Genomic DNA, 10,935 nt, shown 5'->3' on the forward strand with positions numbered 1-10,935 from the left:
CTGTTCCCAACTGCCAATTTTAGAACCCCTGGTCTAGCCCAATATTTTGGCAAATAGTACAGTAGAACCTTAGAGTATGAACACCTCAGGAATAGAGGTTGTTCGTAACTCTGAAATGTTTGTAACTGAACAAAATGTTATGGTGGTTCTTTCAAAAGTTTACAACTGAACATTGACTTAATACAGCTTTGAAACTTTACTATGCAGAAGGAAAATGCTGCTTTTAACCATCTTAATTTAAATGAAACAAGCATAGAAACAGTTTCATTACCTTGTCAAATCTTTTGTAAACTTTCCCTTTTTTTAGTAGTTTACATTTAACACTGTACTGTACATACTTTTTTTGTGTGTCTCTGCTGCTGCCTGACTACATACTTCCAGTTCCAAATGAGGTGTTTTTGTAACTTTGGTGTTCATAACTCCAAGGCTCAACTGTAGCTAGTACAAGATGTTTTACAGAAAAGGGTAAAAGCTTCCATAATGTGATTAAAGTGATTATAAGTGATAGCAAATAGATCAAAGTTGTTTACCTAGCAAATAAACAAAAATGCACGCTAAGCCTAATATAATAGGGTTTGAATTAAGCAGTGTCTCACCCTGTCTCACCCTGTTAAATAGTATAAACAGTCCACCAAGGTTTTCTACACGGACAGGCTTCCTTCTTTCCTGCCTGGGACCAGCACTTCCCCCAGTTCAGTCTTTGTTCCTCAGATGTTCTCTTGTGTGGGGAGTGAGGCCGGTCATGATGTCATTTCCCCCTTTATATCTTTTTCCAACTTGCTGGAAAGATCTTTTGCTGTGACCTGGATCACACAGTTCCCATTGTGTAGTGCTATCTCTGAGAGGTTCCTATTGTACTCAGTTCCTGGGGTAATCCTTGTGAGTTTGTGTATTTCCTCAATGGGCCATCAACATTGTTTGGCCTGTTCATTGTTGTACCTGAAAGTCTGCTTGTGGGTGTTCCAACCTCACAATATGTTACAGTAGCACATACATAGCAAAACTTCATAACTTTATATACAATGATAGCACATACAACTTAACAGGATATTAATGGTCAACAGATTAAGACTTTTAGAATGATACTTCACAAAGCATACCTTGTACAAAACATATAATTATATCACCATGGTGAATATGGGGTGCAGAGTGTCTCTTTGGGGCACAGTGTTTCACAACCATGTCTTCCTATGTGCTTCTTACAGTGCCTAACTCAGTGGGGCCCCAATTCTGATTGGATCCTCTAGGTGTTACCATAAATAATTATCCATTTGTTTTGACATCTCCTTGAGCAATCTAGTGCCTCATCTTTGTTACCCGCTGTCGTGATTCAGATTTGAGCTTCAATGATGATCTTTGTCCCATTCTCTTGGTGGGCACTCTTTTCAAGTGACAGACCTATTCGTCTCCCAGAGTGGAACTCCACAGTTCTCCTAACTTTAGACTGATTCACAAGGCTACAACATGCCCTGCTCCCACTATACTGCCCCAGTTATATATGGTGCTTGCTGACTTATACCCCTCATGCGACACCTTTTGCTATGTTTATGTTTGTCTAGGTGGAACCCTGAATTTCTACCTCTCTCAGACCAGATCCAAGGGCAGCAGTCCTCGGTTTCAACCATACTAATACAGAGGTCCACTTGTACTTGGCACCTGCAATATACTTCCCTTCAAGAACCTATGATTAGCAGCTGATTAAAGAGACTCTAAAGAGTTCCTTCCAAACATATGTACTGTCTACTCACCCAAAGGTTCCGTTATGCTGCAGGTTGGGCAGCTTCCACCAATCATATCTGTGATCTATGGGTAAGGCTAAGATTTTGTCACAGATATTTTTAGTAAAAATCACGGACAAATCACGGGCATTAAAGAAAAATTCATGGAAGCCGTGGATTTTACTAAAAATATCTGTGACAAAATAGGGTTCTGAAGTTCCCCACGCAGCCCACAGTGGGGGCAGCTGCAGGGTGGCTGGGATCTCTGGGGGTCTCCACCGCAGGTTGGGTGTCAGAGCTCCAGGGTCCCCAGCCGCCTGCAGCAGCTGGGAGTGGCGGGAGCCCTCTTCCCCTCCACCACCCGCAGCAGCTGGGGGCAGCGGGGTTCCCCTGCCTCCCACAGCTCTGGGATTCCCCCACCACCTGCGGCGGCCGGGAGCTGCAGGGTTCACCCACAGCTCAGGGCTTCCTGCGGCAGCTGGGAGCTGCTGGGTTCCCTTGCCACCCACAGCATCTGGGAGCTGTGGGGTTCCCCCGCCATGGCCGGGAGCTCTGTGGCCCTGCAGGCAGCGGAGAACCCTGCAGCTCCTGACCATCAGAGGCTGAAGTCACGGAGGTCTCTGGAAGTCACGGATTCCATGACTTCCATGACCTCTGTGACTAAATTATAGCCTTCATAGAATCATAGAATATCAGGGTTGGAAGGGACCTCAGGAGGTCATCTAGTCCAACCCCCTGCTCAAAGCAGGACCAATCCCCAATTAAATCATCCCAGCCAGAGCTTTGTCAAGCCTGACCTTAAAAACTTCTAAGGAAGGAGATTCTACCACCTCCCTAGGTAACGCATTCCAGTGTTTCACCACCCTCCTAGTGAAAAAGTTTTTCCTAATATCAACCTAAACCTCCTCCACAGCAACTTGAGACCATTACTCCTTGTCCTGTCATCTTCTACCACTGAGAATAGTCTAGAACCATCCTCTTTGGAACCCCCTTTCAGGTAGTTGAAAGCAGCTATCAAATCCCCCCTCATTCTTCTCTTCCGCAGACTAAACAATCCCAGTTCCCTCAGCCTCTCCTCATAAGTCATGTGTTCCAGACCCCTAACCATTTTTGTTGCCCTTCGCTGGACTCTTTCCAATTTTTCCACATCCTTCTTGTAGTGTGGGGCCCAAAACTGGACACAGTACTCCAGATGAGGCCTCACCAATGTCGAATAGAGGGGAACGATCACGTCCCTCGATCCACTGGCTATGCCCCTACTTATACATCCCAAAATGCCATTGGCCTTCTTGGCAACAAGGGCACACTGTTGACTCATATCCAGCTACTCGTCCACTGTCACCCCTAGGTCCTTTTCCGCAGAACTGCTGCCTAGCCATTCGGTCCCTAGTCTGTAGCGGTGCATTGGATTCTTCTGTCCTAAGTGCAGGACCCTGCACTTATCCTTGTTGAACCTCATCAGATTTCTTTTGGCCCAATCCTCCAATTTGTCTAGGTCCCTCTGTATCCTATCTACCTGCCACCGTATCTACCACTCCTCCTACTTTAGCATCATCCGCAAATTTGCTGAGAGTGCAATCCACACCATCCTCCAGATCATTTATGAAGATATTGAACAAAACCGGCCCCAGGACCGACCCTTGGGGCACTCCACTTGATACCGGCTGCCAACTAGACATGGAGCCATTGATCACTACCCGTTGAGCCCGACAATCTAGCCAACTTTCTACACACCTTATAGTGCTTTCATCCAGCCCATACTTCCTTAACTTGCTGACAAGAATACTGTGGGAGACCATGTCGAAAGCTTTGCTAAAGTCAAGAAACAATACATCCACTGCTTTCCCTTCATCCACAGAACCAGTAATCTCATCATAGAAGGCCATTAGATTAGTCAGGCATGACCTTCCCTTGGTGAATCCATGCTGACTGTTCCTGACCACTTTCCTCTCGTGTCAGTGCTTCAGGATAGATTCCTTGAGGACCTGCTCCATGATTTTTCCAGGGACTGAGGTGAGGCTGACTGGCCTGTAGTTCCCAGGATCCTCCTCCTTCCCTTTTTTAAAGATTGGCACTACATTAGCCTTTTTCCAGGCATCCGGGACTTCCCCCGTTCGCCACGAGTTTTCAAAGATAATGGCCAATGGCTCTGCAATCACAGCCGCCAATTCCTTTAGCACCCTCGGATGCAACGCATCCGGCCCCATGGACTTGTGCACGTCCAGCTTTTCTAAATAGTCCCTAACCACCTCTTTCTCCACAGAGGGCTGGCCACCTACTCCCCATGCTGTGTTGCCCAGCGCAGCAGTCTGGGAGCTGACCTTGTTCGTGAAGACAGAGGCAAAGAAAGCATTGAGTACATTAGCTTTTTCCACATCCTCTGTCACTAGGTTGCCTCCCTCATTCAGTAAGGGGCCCACATTTTCCTTGGCTTTCTTCTTGTTGCCAACATAGCTGAAGAAACCCTTCTTGTTACTCTTAACATCTCTTGCTAGCTGCAGCTCCAGGTGTGATTTGGCCCTCCTGATTTCATTCCTACATGCCCGAGCAATATTTTTATACTCTTCCCTGGTCATCTGTCCAATCTTCCACTTCTTGTAAGCTTCTTTTTTTATGTTTAAGATCCGCAAGGATTTCACTGTTAAGCCAAGCTGGTCTCCTGCCATATTTACTATTCTTTCGACACATCGGGATGGTTTGTCCCTGTAACCTCAATAGGGATTCCTTGAAATACAGCCAGCTCTCCTGGACTCCTTTCCCCCTCATGTTATTCCCCCAGGGGATCCTACCCATCAGTTCCCTGAGGGAGTTGAAGTCTGCTTTCCTGAAGTCCAGGGTCCGTATTCTGCTACTTACCTTTCTTCCCTGTGTCAGGATCCTGAACTTGACCAACTCATGGTCACTGCCTCCCAGATTCCCATCCACTTTTGCTTCCCCTACTAATTCTTCCCAGTTTGTGAGCAGCAGGTCAAGAAAAGCTCCCCCCTAGTTGGCTCCTCCAGCACTTGCACCAGGAAATTGTCCCCTACATTTTCCAAAAACTTCCTGGATTGTCTATGCACCGCTGTAGTGCTCTCCCAGCAGATATCAGGATGATTAAAGTCACCCATGAGAATCAGGGCGTGCGATCTAGTAGCTTCTGCGAGTTGCCGGAAGAAAGCCTCATCCACCTCATCCCCCTGGTCCGGTGGTCTATAGCAGACTCCCACCACTACATCACTCTTGTTGCTCACACTTCTAAACTTAATCCAGAGACACTCAGGTTTTTCTGCAGTTTCATACCGGAGCTCTGAGCAGTCATACTGCTCCCTTACATACAGTGCTACTCCCCCGCCTTTTCTGCCCTGCCTGTCCTTCCTGAACAGTTTATAACCATCCATGACAGTACTCCAGTCATGTGAGTTATCCCATCAAGTCTTTGTTATTCCAATCATGTCATAATTCCTTGACATCACTAGGACGTCCAGTTCACCCTGCTTGTTTCCAAGGCTTTGTGCATTTGTATATAGGAACTTGAGATAACCTGCTGATCGCTCCACATTCTCAGTATGAGGCAGGAGCCCTCCCCTCACAGACGTTCTTGCCTGTGCTTCCTCCCGGTATCCCGCTTGCCCACTTACCTCAGGGCTTTGGTCTCCTTCCCCCGGTGAACCTAGTTTAAAGCCCTCCTCACTAGGTTAGCCAGCCTGCTCGCAAAGATGCTCTTCCCTCTCTTCGTTAGGTGGAGCCCGTCTCTGCCCAGCACTCCTCCTTCATGGAACACCATCCCATGGTCAAAGAATCCAAAGCCTTCTCTCCGACACCACCTGCGTAGCCATTCGTTGACTTCCATGATTCGACGGTCCCTACCCCGGCCTTTTCCTTCCACGGGGAGGATGGATGAGAACACCACTTGCGCCTCAAACTCCTTTATCCTTCTTCCCAGAACCACGTAGTCCACAGTGATCCGCTCAAGGTCATTCTTGGCAGTATCATTGGTGCCCACGTGGAGAAGCAGGAAGGGGTAGCGATCCGAGGGCTTGATGAGTCTCGGCAGTCTCTCCGTCACATCGCGAATCTTAGCCCCTGGCAAGCAGCAGACTTCTCTGTTTTCCCGGTCAGGGCAGCAGATAGATGACTCAGTCCCCCGAGGAGAGAGTCCCCGACCACCACTACCTGCCTCCTTCTCTTGGGAGTGGTGGTCGTGGAACCCCCACCCTCAGGACAGCGCATCTCATGCCTTCCAACCAGTGGAGTCTCCTTCTGCTTTCTCCCCGCAGGATGTATCATCTGGTCCACTATCTGCAATGGTACCTGTGGAGAGAACATGAAAACAGTTACTTACCTGTGTCTGTGTTGCTGGTACCTGGACATTCCTTATCTTAAGACAATTCACACCACCTCACTGAAGCTATTGGGCATGACAGCTGCCTTCCACAAATGATGGAATAATTAAATGCCTCTCTATTTAGTGATAGCTGAAACAATGGAAAACCACGGCTCAAGAATTAGACTGCATACAAGTCTGGACAGTTGCTGGGCCATGTGGCCAAAGTGGTTTCCTGGGGGAGTCCCATAACAATATGCTGGGATGGGGGTTTCATTTGATTACAGTTGTGTGTCTGTGATCAGAAGCAGCTAAGAAAGCACACAGAGAAGGCAGTAAGGAAGCCTTAGAGACAGCCAGAATAAAACATACAGCATGATCCTGAGAAAAAGCTGAGAGTGCTTATAGGAAGAGTGCTGGCTGGAAAGAGGCTTGGAACTGTGAGCAAAGAAATTGTCTCCTGCTGTTTGATTCCTACTGTGTTCAGGGAAACATGCTTTGTAAATAAACAGGATTGCAGCAAATAAATACCTGACTCCATCTATTTCTCCTCCTAATGGAACAACCCCCAAGACATCTAGTTTTTGTTTTATTTGTTTACTGTTTCCTCTTTAAATTTCATAGTCATCTTAATTTATGTATATTTTATCTGCTATGGTGTGTTCTTGCTATTGGCTTTACTCAGGCTGGATTTCCACTTTTTGAAAGACATCCTTTTAGTCTGAATAAACTTTTGTGCCTTGCCCTTTAACCTCATTGCGTTTCTTCTTCCTGTCTTATTTAGGTATTGGCATAACTTCAACACCTCAGTTAAACTAAAGTATAAGTAGCCTCCATGCTGATTCCAAGGATTTTAACTTAACTTTTGTCTTTATGTTCTTCCTAAGTAGCTTTCTCCTTTAAAATCTCTATATAGATATCCCTTTCAGTGTGTTACTATGGTCTAAATCAAGAATAAACTTTTTCTGTTTCAAAACCAGCTTTTTCAAACAAGCAACCATCTTGATGAGTGTTGATTTTTTTTTCTCTCAACTGCCTTCATTTGACTTTTGCCCAACTAATATTCGAGTAGTTGTAATTACCATTAATAGAATTTGAGGCCTTCATTTTCTTTCAACTTTGTGCACTCATCAATGTTCTGAACTGGAAACCAGTATAATAATCCCAGTGTTATGTTTGTATTCTAATTATATAGGATTTCTCTCCATATATATTCTATTACATGATCTAGTGAAACCCTTTTTTAAAAATTTCATTAGAAACTATCAAATCTCTTAAGTGCTACTTTCTAGTCTCTACAAACTAGTCTGGATTTTGAGTATGATTCTTGAACCCCAATGTATTACAGTATTAATTCAATGTCATTCCATCATATTTTAGAACATGCTTTAAATGCAATATAAATGTAGTATTTATTGCATCAGCTAGACTCCTGTCTTTCCTTGTTGTTTCTTGATAGTGTTCCAATACAAAATGTTAAACATTAGATTCAATCCATAGTTACTCTGTTCCAAAAAGCAGGTCTGAAAGTATCCTAGTGAAAGCTATTATTTAAATGTTTGGATACTATTCTGGATTATAGTTATTAAATATCTCCATGCTGATTGGTAAACTAGATAATTTTATTGAAATATGAGAAACATTTTGTAAAATCTTTCCAAGGCATATAAATTTTTCCAGACAATTGAGACATAGCTAGCTAAAAGTTGCAAAACCAAGCTTTGATGCCAAATGAGAGAGGAATGATCTGTAAAATAGGCTGCTAGTACACAAAATTTTGTCTGCCCTTGTTCTGTCCAACTCTCATGAAAAATAAAATAATTGATATGAGCCCCTTTAAACCAACAAACACATTTTCTTAGGTGTTTCATAAAAACAGAGTGGAAAGTCCTTTCAAGCTATATGCAGAATTACTCCACATCAGTACTTGGATAAGTTACCTCCCAAGAGAACCAGGGTGCTGATCTTGTGGTGTTGGTGACTCATTAAGTGGCGCTCTTCCTTCTAAGTCAGTACTGAGCAAATGCTCCATTGTGATCATTGAATTGGTCCTGCTTTGAGCAAGGGGTTGGACTAGATGACCTCTTGAGGTTCCTTCCAACCCTGATATTCTATGATTCTATGAATCATAGAATATTAGGGTTCGAAGAGACCTCAGGAGGTCATCTAATCCAATCCCCTGCTCAAAGGGGATGATAGGAATTAATAAAATGCTTAAATTGCAAGTCTTTCAATCGGGACTGAAAGCTTGTGATCAGTGAAAAATTTAAGATTTTTCTTGCAATAGGGTTGTTAAACCTGTTGCTTTAGGTAATTACATTGTCTGCTCTAAATTATTCCTGCAGATTTGAGTGGATGGTATTTTATTTCCTGTCCTAAATGGCTGTATACTATTGTGCACTCTTATGCGGCTGCCATGTTCCATTCAGGTGGCTGTACTTCTATTACTGGTGAAATTATTCCTCTATACATTGTAAAGCACTTTGATTTTTTTAATAAAAGGCATTATGTAAACCTGTTTAGTATTTTATTGAAAATACCACTAAACAGCAGTCCTTCAGCTGAATGAATGCTTCCTTGATATTTTATGAAAGGAGTCCTAAGGAGGAGTCATCAGGTAGAACAATGGAAGCGATGTCATGAGGTCCTGAGGGTGTTGGATTGAAAATATAGAAAAATGGCAGGTCTGTAGAGCTGTGACATGGATTCAGTATTATCTACTTTTTCCCTTGCAGAAAAATATTTTTAAAAATAAAAATCTAGAATTTTGTAGAAATGCTCGTTTCTATTTGGTACCCACTTGGATATTGTTTTTATTAATGAAGAAAATCTGGACAGAGAAAATGCACTTCTTAAGGAATGGTTGGGGTTTGGGGCATTCCAAGGATTAGAGGCCTAGAATGTTCCCCTAAAATAGCAGCCTTGAGTGAGTGTACTACTCAATTAGTAAAAACAGTTAACCATTGTTTGTAGTGGAACTGATTTTTTTTTAATTATGCAAAAATAAAGGTAGTATGTCACATTTGAGAGAAATCTTCACTGAACTTCATTCCCAGTCCAGTCTGTAAACAAGTATTATATTTAGGAATTATGACAGTTTGCTGTTTGTCACAGCTACACAACAGTGGACTGATTTGTTTTCTTTCTTTTTTAAATCTGAGGTTTTTAGTTTCAGAGTAACAGCTGTGTTAGTGTGTATCCGCAAAAAGAAAAGGAGGACTTGTGGCACCTTAGAGACTGCAGCCAAGCTCTACAATACAACCGCATTTGCTCCAACCCCTCAGAGAGAGACAAACACCTACAAGATCTCTATCCAGTGTTCTTACAACTACAATACCCACCTGCTGAAGTGAAGAAACAGATTGACAGAGCCACAAGAGTACCCAGAAGTTACCTACTACAGGACAGGCCCAACAAAGAAAATAACAGAACGCCACTAGCCATCACCTTCAGCCCCCAACTAAAACCTCTCCAATGCCTCATCAAGGACCTACAACCTATCCTGAAGGATGACCCATCACTTTCACAGATCTTGGGAGACAGGCCAGTCCTTGCTTACAGACAGCCCCCCAACCTGAAGCAAATAATCACCAGCAACCACACACCACATAACAGAATCACTAACCCAGGATCCTATCCTTGCAACAAAGCCCATTGCCAACTGTGTCCACGTATCTATTCAGGAGACACCATCACAGGGCCTCATCACATCAGCCACACTATCAGAGGCTCGTTCACCTGCACATCTACCAGTGTGATATATGCCATCATGTGCCAGCAATGCCCCTCTGCAATGTACATTGGCCAAACTGGACAGTCTCTACATAAAAGAATAAATGGACACAAATCAGACGTTAAGAATTATAACATTCAAAAACCAGTCAGAGAACACTTCAATCTCTTTCGTCACTCGATTACAGACCTAAAAGTCACAATTCTTCAACAAAAAAACTTCAAAAACAGACTCCAACAAGAGACTGCTGAATTGGAATTAATTTGCAAACTGGATACAGTTAACTTAGGCTTGAATAAAGACTGGGAGTGGATGGGTCATTACACAAAGTAAAACTATTCCCCCCTCCCCGCTCCCCACCACTGTTCCTCAGATGTTCTTGTCAACTGCTGGAAATGGCCCACCTTGATTATCACTACAAACGGTTCCCCCTCCCACCCCCCGCTCTCCTGCTTGTAATAACTCACCTTACCTGATGACTCTCGTTACAGTGTGTATGGTAACACCCATTGTTTCATGTTCTCTGTGTATATAAATCTCCACACTGTATTTTCCACTGTATGCATCCGATGAAGTGAGCTGTAGCTCATGAAAGCTTATGCTCAAATAAATTTGTTAGTCTCTAAGGTGCCACAAGTACTCCTTTTCTTTTTGAGGTTTTTAGCATTTACTTTTTTGGATTATCTACCATCATGCATGCTGTTTGTTATGAGGGCAAGAGAAAGACTGAGATGTTCAGTCTGAGATGTTTACATATTAAGCACAAATGTATTTCTGTAAAACATGATAGTTTAAGGGATGCTGTCTGACCTGAAGAGCTTTTCTCTGTGGTTGGTCCCAACCCATGGCACATCCTAAGTCCACTCCCAACCAAACCGTTCAACCGTATCTATTTGGGTTGTACTAACATTTTTGTAAGGTAGGAGGAAATGGCTTACTGGTGTAAACATCAAGCTGAAAACACTTAAGCTGAAATCCTGACACTATTGAATATACACTCAATTTTTAATAATTATAAATATTAATATATATGAAAAATAAAATGTTCAGAAATTATGTTAAATTATTACAGCAAAATATATTCAAAGTATTTAAAATAAACTTTTAAATCTGGTGATTTTATATTCAGAAGCTCATTTCTAAACTTCTGTCTCAGTATTTTTAAGCTTTTACTCTTT

This window comes from Chelonia mydas, chromosome 3 (genome assembly GCF_015237465.2).
Source record: "Chelonia mydas isolate rCheMyd1 chromosome 3, rCheMyd1.pri.v2, whole genome shotgun sequence".
Classification (NCBI taxonomy): domain Eukaryota; kingdom Metazoa; phylum Chordata; order Testudines; family Cheloniidae; genus Chelonia; species Chelonia mydas.